Source organism: Syngnathus acus, chromosome 19, assembly GCF_901709675.1.
Source record: "Syngnathus acus chromosome 19, fSynAcu1.2, whole genome shotgun sequence".
In the NCBI taxonomy this organism is placed as follows: Eukaryota; Metazoa; Chordata; class Actinopteri; order Syngnathiformes; family Syngnathidae; genus Syngnathus; species Syngnathus acus.
Genome location: NC_051103.1, coordinates 1,013,340 through 1,022,943, shown reverse-complemented (window position 1 = coordinate 1,022,943; position 9,604 = coordinate 1,013,340).

Here is a 9,604-nt window from a genome sequence, read left to right as displayed (position 1 = left end):
TACCACAGAAGAGAAAAGGTACGGCTGGGCCAGGAGAGAGGTTACAGCTGGGTCAGACAGGACGCAGCTGATAACTCAGCAAAAAGAAGACATCTACCGAGACAGTTCCTTCTTAACAAAGACCGCTTTGTTAGACAACATGCCTCATTGCTGTCTTGCACTTCAGATGAACCTACAAGTGACCATCAAAGTCTGGGTTTTCCAAGCTATCTTGATCGTTAGATTATGTTTGTGCGTATCCAGTAATTAATAACCTAGCTTGTCTCATCCTACACAAGGTCGTAAAACCTCCCTTGCTAGAGCTCAAGGACTTTCTCTTCTCAACTCAAACTCCTTTTTCTCACGTTCTTATTATTTTGCTTACGAGGCAAAGCCCACGTGCTCCCCCCCCTTCCTTTAGGGGCTTTCGTCTCATAATTGTGGGCAGGGCAAATCCAAATAAAAAGAGCGGGAGTGTACACAGATATTTAGTGTTGTGAGATTGTTGTAAACTATCTGTACTGCACTCCTCGCGAGAAAAGACTTGATATTCTGTCTCACTTGTGGTTTGTTTGCTGATGCTCTTCTCTTAATAGTTGTTCAGTCAGCGATTTAAACCTGACACTCCCCTTACTCCACACAAGTTCACTTGGAGGCCAGAGCAATGAATGTCACTGAAGCGAAATGTATGGCATCCATGGGAGGAGTTGCATATCAACACTGTGCTGTCACAGTCAGTGACGCTACCCCTACCGCCCTGGACTTGCAGAAATGAATCTGTGATCGAACTCTTTTGGATTAATCCCAATGTGACTGTTGGAGGACGACAGATGCCACAAGTGGCCTAAACCAAAAGGCTACCTGGAATGGACTACACGTGTTTCATCCAAGAAAACAAGACCCACAAATGCATTAACGACAACTGCTCTCCAGGAGGAAAATGGATGGGAGCTTTGGACATCACCACTGTGTGCCAGGATGGGAGAGCCCTTTCAAGGCGTAAGGGCTCTCCTACCAACATGGCTACACCGTCGGACTTCATTCAGAACGGATCGTGGCTTTATTTTTATTTTTTTATTGATAGCATTCTGGTCGCCTAAGGCAGAGGGACCGTGTGAGACTTTTCCTGCACTTAAACATCTGCCGCAGGTTTTTAAATCACACACTAAGTTTGAACTGGAGTATTGAGGAAAAACCTCATCTTCGCTGGACGTTATTGCTATCATTGTTTGTTGTTTTTGTCATGTTTCACCCTACACGATCCCCAACCCGTCCGCTGTCATCTCTGTTTTTTTATCGATCTTTTTTTATTAGTGTTTTTCTTATTTTTACTATTCTTCTTTATATTTTCGTGCTTGTGTTTGTTGATTGGGGTGGCATAATCATATGATAAAACAGGAGGGATATGTCAGGGTTTTCCAAACTATCTTGATCGTATGATTATGTTGGAATGTAACCTGTAATAAATAACCTAGCCTGTCCCATCCTACACAATGTCGTAAAACACCCCTTGCTATGTTTTGACTAGAGGTCAAGGGCTTTCTCTATCCAGTCCACTCTCACCCCCACCCTGTTTCTCTTAATAAAAATGCTCATGCAGGAGGCCAGAGTCAGACCTCCATTCGATCATCGCTGTACGCACAGCGACAAATGGACTCTCCACCTGCAGGTGTCTAAAAGGGCAAACCGTCTCCCGTGTGGTTCTTGCAAAATAAGTTAGAGTGAGCACCACTCTAACACCATTTTAAGTGAGACACGGTCCGTTAGAAAAGTGTGACCGGACGGTAACCTGTAGCATGTTGACAGAGCAATAAAGAAAGACCAACTGCTTTAAACTTCCATTATGTACAGTCGGGAACAGAACATAATGTAACATGGTGGCAGCGGTGTACACACCAAAATGAGCCGTGCTTTAATTTACCTACCTTAGTTAACGCAACGGAACGTTAGCACTAGCTGGTTAGCTGACGGGGATGGAAGGGCTAAAACCACCAGGAACGTTGGCGGTGGATTCCACCAACTTGGCAAAGTCATGGAGGAGTTGGAAAGAGGAGTTCGAACTTCACATGGACCTCACTATGCCAATGGCGGACGAGACGACGAAAGTGAAGCTGTTCAGCTACCTCATCGGAGAAAAGGGCAGAGAAGTGTGGACAACTTTGGCGAGTGCGAACCGCTCTGCAAGGACCACAGTCAGTTTGACGAATACTGCAATCCGATGACAAATGAGACAGTGGAGAGGTACCGATTCTTTACGAGAAATCAAGGATTGGATGAAAATGTGGATAGCTATGTAACGGACTTGAAAGTACTGGCTAGCACCTGCAATTTTGGAACCATTAGAGACTCTTTGAAAAGGGATCGTGTAGTGTGCGGTACAAACAGCTCAGCGCTGAGGGAGAGATTACTCAGGGAGGAAAAGCTGACGCTGGAGTCATGTCTGAACATCTGCAGATCCACGGAGCTATCGAGGGAGAATAGTAAGACACTTCAAGGACTGACAGTGGAGGAAGTACACGCAGTGAAGCAGACGGATCTGACACAGAGGGAGAACGGGATTCACTGCAAGTTCTGTGGAAAAAACACATGAGCGTAGCAAAAAAAAGTGCCCGGCTTTTGGGAAAAAGTGTAAGAAGTGTGGGAAGGAAAACCATTTCGCAGCTCAGTGCAAATCAAGACTAGAGACCAGTTGGAAAACGAGGAGAGTCCGGAGGAGACAAGTGACAGTGACTCGTATGAGGATGTCAACTGTATAAGGGAGGAACAGGGAGTGAGCAAAAAGATGAATCACTCGAAAGACAGCCACAGTCAGAGCCAACAGCTCTTTGCAGGGATGAAAATCGGAGGAAAAGTCGTTGTATTCCAGATTGACTGTGGGGCCACTTGTAATGTCATCCCCATTGATCTTTTAAACCCAGACACACAGCTAGAGCACACCAAGAAAGTGCTAGTGATGTACGACAAGACAAAGCTGACTCCACTAGGTACGTGTAGGGTAAAAGTCAGAAATCCCAGAAACAATAAACTGTACAGATTAGAGTTCCAAGTAGTGGATCAGAACAGCAGAACCCCTTTACTAGGCAGAAAAGCCAGTGAAGCCATGAAACTCATAAAAGTGCAATATGAGAACATTCTGGCTATTGACAGCATAGTGAAGAAGGAGCCAAGCGCAGTGACAAATGGAGGTCACATGACCATGGACAAAATAATGGATGAGTTTAAGGATGTGTTCACCGGTGTGGGCTGCATGGAGGGTGACTATAGGATAGAGATAGATGACAGAGTACCGCCAGTGAAACTGCCGAAACGCAGAGTGCCTGTAGCCATGATGACACCTCTGCAAGACGAACTCAAAGACCTAGAGAGAAGACGGATAATTGCACCAGTGGAACGCAGCACTGACTGGATCACTGGCATGGTAGCAGTGAAAAAGCCTAGTGGGAGGCTCCGGATCTGTATAGACCCAAAACCTCTGAATAGAGCACTAAAAAGAAGTCACTATCCACTCCCAACCATTGATGACATACTGCCGGAGATGTCCAAGGCAAAAGTATTCACAGTCTGTGACGTAAAGCAAGGCTTCTGGCATGTGAAACTAGAAGAAGAGTCGAGTTACCTTACCACATTCGCCACCCCATCTGGCCGCTTCCGATGGCTAAGAATGCCAATGGGAACAAGCCCAGCGCCGGAAGTGTTCCAGAGAAAGCTCATGCAGGCCCTGGAGGGCCTCCCTGGAGTCTACATCATAGCGGATGATGTACTAATCACAGGGGAAGGAGCAACACAAGAGGAGGCGGAAAAGGACCATGACGAGAAGGTCAGACACTTCCTAACCAGGTGCAGAGCGCAACATCAAGCTGAATGCAGACAAATTCCAGCTTAGACAAAAAGAGGTACCCTACATAGATCATCTCCTCACAGCCGAGGGACTGAGGATCAACCCTGAGAAAGTACGGGCAATCAGAGACATGCCAAAACCCACCGATGTGAAAGGTGTACAGGGAATAGTAGGGATGGTCAATTATCTCTCTAAATTCTATGATCATCTTTCTGATGACTGTGAGGTTCTGAGACAACTCACACGTAAGGAGAATAGGTGGGAATCAGGGCTGTGGACTCGGTCGGATTTTTGCACCGAGTCCGAGTCCGAGTCTGAGTCCGGCCTCTTGACCACGAGTCCGAGTCCGTCTGTCCATTTTTTTCTGTTAATTCATGTGACTGCTTAGTCTTTATTCAAGGCTAATTTAGATCAAAATCTAAATAATTACAACAGTTTTGTGATGGCTTTGTCTTTATTAAACATATAAACGAATACAATAAACAGATACTTTCAAGTTTTAATCATTAATTACACCATTATAGCTCAGACATTTATCTAAACACAAATAATTTGTGACGACCCCACAACTATCGAAACACATCAATGATATAAGCTGGGTGACATAATCGTCCTTGACATTGGTACATAATGTAAACATTAGCCTAAGTGCAACTCAACGTGGCCGCATTGATCGTAACTTACGCTCCGTTTCCCCCCAAATCTAGAGGCAAAACATTGTTCTCTCGCTACTTCCGGGTTCTTCCATCTTGGCTGCGCGCGGGGCATTGTGGGTCTTGTACGTGCACGCACGCACGCAGGCAGGCAGGCAGGCGCGGGCGCGCACGCAACAACTAAATTTGTCTTCATAACAAGCAAGCAGGGCTGTGGACAGTATTCCTAGGCGCATTCTCAGCAGCAGGATGAAAATAAAATTCAACAACGTCACTGAGGCATATTTTAACGAACTCCACTTCATTGTATGGCTTTTTAGCTCGTGCAATGTTCCAAGCCAGTTGAAACAATGCAAGTGTGACAGTCTCTGAGTGCTTCGTAATTTTTTTGAAAAACTGTACTTATTTTTCTGCCTGACTTTTCAAAGTCTCCAAACTTGTGCTTGCGAAATTCAGTCCCTTTTGCAAAGTCCTTATCGATATTGGCATGAAGTGAGCTGAAGTGGCGCTGACCATTTGAAGCTTTTAAATGCGCCAATGACGTCCGACATATCAGGCAGAATGGCTTGCCATAGCGTTCAACAAAAAACAACTTTAACTCTGTTAAAAACGTCCTGTGTTCATCGTCATATATTCGTTTAGCTGTTCATTTTTTCCTTGCCATTTTGGCAAGCGTCTTGTCAGCTTTTCTGGACCTAATGGGCCCCCGTAGTCACAGTCGCCATTCATTAAAAAGCCAGCAAAACCAATCGCTCTGTTTGTCCCTCCTCCTTTGCGGGATTTCCCCTCACGCGCATGCGCGTTTGACCAAAAACCATATTGAACTCAAGCGAAGCAAATACGCACGAAAAATAAACACAAATGTTGATATGAACGTAAAAGAGCCGCATGAAACCAGCCAAAGAGCCGCATGCTCCGAGTCCGAGTCCGGCAAAAAATGACCGAGTCCGACCGAGTCCGAGTCCCCGAGTCCGAGTCCACAGCCCTGGTGGGAATGGACAGACACCCAAGAAAGAGCGTTTCACAGACTGAAAGACGAAATTTCCAGAGCACCAGTTCTCCAGTACTACAACAAGGAAGAGGAATTGACACTCCAGTGTGACGCGTCAGACACCGGGCTGGGAGCCGCCCTGACACAGAAAGGTAAACCAATTGCATTTGGTAGCAGGGCACTCACATTGACTGAAAAGGGCTATGCTCAAATAGGAAAAGAATGTCTGGCCATAGTGTTTGGAATGGAAAGGTTTCATCAGTATACTTACGGAAGAGAAGTCACATACAGAGTGATCACAAACCCTTAGACTCTAAGGCTTAGAGAATATCCACAGAAAACCACTACTTAGTGCGCCAAAGAGACTGCAGCGAATGCTACTCAGATTGCAACAGTACGACATTACGGTGACATATGTTCCAGGCAGGGAGTAGAGCATACTTACCAGAGAACACCAAGGGAGAGTGTGAGACGGACATAGAGACTGTGAACATGGTCAGCTACCTACCCATTTCAGAAGAGAGGCTGGGTGCCATAAGGGCTGCAACCAAAGAGGACACAAAACTACAGAGTGTGGCAAACAGAATACTGCAGGGGTGGCCCAAGAGGAAAAATGACTTACCGAATGGCATACGGCACTACCACGACTTCCAAGATGAACTGAGTTTCCAGGATGGCATGGTGTTCCGGGGAGACAGAGTTGTGATACCAGATGCTCTCAGGGTGGACATGGCACACAGAATTCACTCCTCACACCTGGGTGTGGAGGGATGTTTGAGGAGAGCGCGAGAGTGTCTGTATTGGCTGGGGATGAACGAGGAGATCAAGACCTTCATCTCCAAATGCGACCTCTGCAGGTCGGTGACCACAAAACAACAGAAAGAGACACTACATCCACATGACATGGCCAGCAGACCCTGGGCCAAGGTAGGAGCAGATCTGTTCTCTTTCCACAACAAAGACTATCTAATGACAGTGGATTATTATTCAAATTTCTGGGAGGTAGATTACTTGACACCAAGAGCAATACCATTATCAGAAAACTGAAGGCTCACTTTGCCCGACAGGGAATACCTGACACTGTTGTTTCAGATAACGGACCCCAATTTGCATCCCTGGAGTTCCAGCGCTTCAGCCAGAAGTGGGGCTTTGAACATAGGACATCGTTGCCGGGTTACCCACAGAGCAATGGGAAGGCAGAATCAGCAGTAAAGACCGCCAAGCGACTGATGCTGAAGGCTGCAGCAGCTTGACAGGATCCTTATTTAGCCATGCTAGATCATCGAAACACACCAAGCCAGGGTCTCAATTTTTTTAGCAAAAATGCTAGATCTGTCGCCAGCTTCTGCTCTTCGGACATCGAGCTTTTGACTGTTAACTGTAGACCCTTCTACCTGCCCAGAGAGTTTACTGTTGTTAGCATCACGGCTGTGTACGTGCCTCCTAGCGCTAACACTAAAGAGGCCATGAGGGTTCTCTATCGGACGATCAGTGAGCTGCAATCCACGCACACAGAGGGGGTTTTCATCATTGCTGGGGACTTCAACCAGGCTAGCATGAAGACTATTCTCCCTCATTTTTACCAACACGTGGATTTTCCAACTCGGGGAGAGAACACTCTGGACTTGGTTTACACCAATATAAAGGATGCATTCAGAGCAGCCCCCCGCCCCCACCTCGGCTCTTCAGACCACCTATCTGTTATGCTAACCCCTGCATACAGGCCCCTGCTGATCAGAGCAAAACCCACAGTGAAGCAGGTGAGGGTGTGGTCTGAGGGGGCCATGGAGGCACTCCAGGACTGCTTTGAGTGCTCTGACTGGGACATGTTCAAATCAGCAGCAACATATGACAGTCAGATCAACATTGATGAGTACGCCATGACTGTGTCAGCCTACATCAACAAATGCTCCGAGGACGTCAGCACCACTAAGAACATCATCACCCGAGCCAACCAACGACCCTGGATGACTGAGGATGTACGTCATATGCTACGAGCACGGAACTCAGCCTTCAAGTCTGGCGACAAGGAGGCACTGAGGACAGCGAGAGCCAACTTGAACCGTGCCATCAGGCTAGCGAAGCGAAGCCACAGTCGGAAAATTCAGGATTTTTTCCACGACGCCAATAACACCAGGAGTATGTGGCAAGGCATACGGGCGATCACGGACTACAACTCACCCTCCCCCCCGGTGGGTGAGGTTGATGCTGACTTCCTAAATGGTCTAAATAACTTCTTTGGGCGTTTTGAGGCACTAAACAGCACTCCGGCAGTTAAAACTGTTCCCCACCAGGAAGAGGAGGTCCTCTGCCTTGACTCAGCCGACGTGTGGAAGACTCTGAGAAGAGTCAACCCACGTAAGGCCCCAGGCCCCGACAACATACCTGGGCGGGTGTTCAAGGAATGTGCAGGCCAGCTGGCTGGTGTCATCACAGACATTTTTAACATCTCGCTGGACCAAGCCAAAGTGCCAGTGTGCTTCAAGGCTGCCTCCATCATTCCGGTGCCGAAGAAACCTCAAATCACCTCATGGAATGACTACAGACCTGTGGCACTGACTCCCATCATGATGAAGTGCTTCGAAAGGCTGCTCAAAGATCACATCGTCTCCAGACTCCCCCCAACATTCGATCCGTTCCAGTTTGCCTACCGGCAGAACCGCTCCACTGAGGATGCCATCTCCTCCGTTCTTCACCTGAGCCTGGCTCACCTGGAGGAGAGGAACACCCACGTGCGGTTGCTGTTCCTGGACTTCAGCTCAGCGTTTAATACCATCATTCCACAACATCTGGTGGAAAAACTGGAACACCTGGGCTTCAGCACCCCCCTTCGGAACTGGCTGCTAGACTTCCTCACCAACAGACCTCAGTCAGTCCGGGTCGGACAGAACACCTCCGATGTCATCACCCTCAGCACAGGCTCCCCTCAGGGCTGCGTCCTGAGCCCCCTGCTGTTCACCCTGATGACACACGACTGCGCCCCCAGGTTCACCACCAATCACATCGTGAAGTTTGCAGACGACACAACGGTGGTGGGCCTCATCAGGGACAACAACGACCTGGACTACAGAGAGGAGGTGGAGCAGTTGGTGGGCTGGTGCAGAGAAAATAGCCTGATCCTGAATGTGGAGAAGACGAAGGAGATCATCGTCGACTTCAGGAAGAACCAGCCTCACCACGCTCCACTGATCATCAACAGCTCAGCTGTGGAGGTGGTCAGCAGCACTAAATTCCTGGGAGTCCACATCACAGACGACCTCACCTGGACTGTGAACACCACAACACTGGTCAAGAGGGCACAGAAGCGCTTGTACTTCCTGCGGAGGATGAGGAGAGCCCACCTGCCCCCACCCATCATGAGGACGTTCTACCGAAGCACCATAGAGAGCATTCTGACAAGCTGTCTCTCGGTGTGGTGTGGAGGTTGCAGCGCCTCCGATTGGAAGAACCTGAGGAGAGTGGTGAGGACAGCAGAGAGGATCATCGGGGCTCCTCTTCCCTCCATTCAGGACTTGTCATCCCAGCGCTGCGTGTCCCGAGCCCGAAATATTATCAGTGACCCATCACACCCCCACCATGGACTGTTCTCCCTGCTGCCCTCTGGGAAGAGGTTTCGCAGCATCCGCTGCAGGTCCACCAGGTTCTGCAATAGTTTTTTCCCTGCTGTCGTCAGACTGCTGAACATTCAAACGTAGCATTCCTCTGCACACTTGTAAATACTGTTTTTGTCTCCTGCACTGTTCACATACTTTATCACTGCTGCACTTTGTACTTTATAATTATCTTATTTCATATTTTTATATAGAATGTCACTTTTTTTAACCAGCCGAAATACCTCTACATTGCTGAAAGCCGTATGCAACGAAATTTCGTTTTGTACACACCTAGTGTTGACAAAATGACAATAAAGTTCTGTCTAAGTCTAAGTCTAAGTCAACACAAGCCCAGCACAGAGACTGCTGAGCAGGAGGACCAGGACTCTGCTTCCCATAAAGGACACGCTGCTGGAACCTGAGGTAACACATAACGACCAGGGACTGAAAAACAACAGAGAGAGACAAGAAGAATACTACAACCGCACGGCGAAGGACATGGACACTCTTACAAATGGCGACAGTGTAAGAGTACAGCCCTGTGACACAC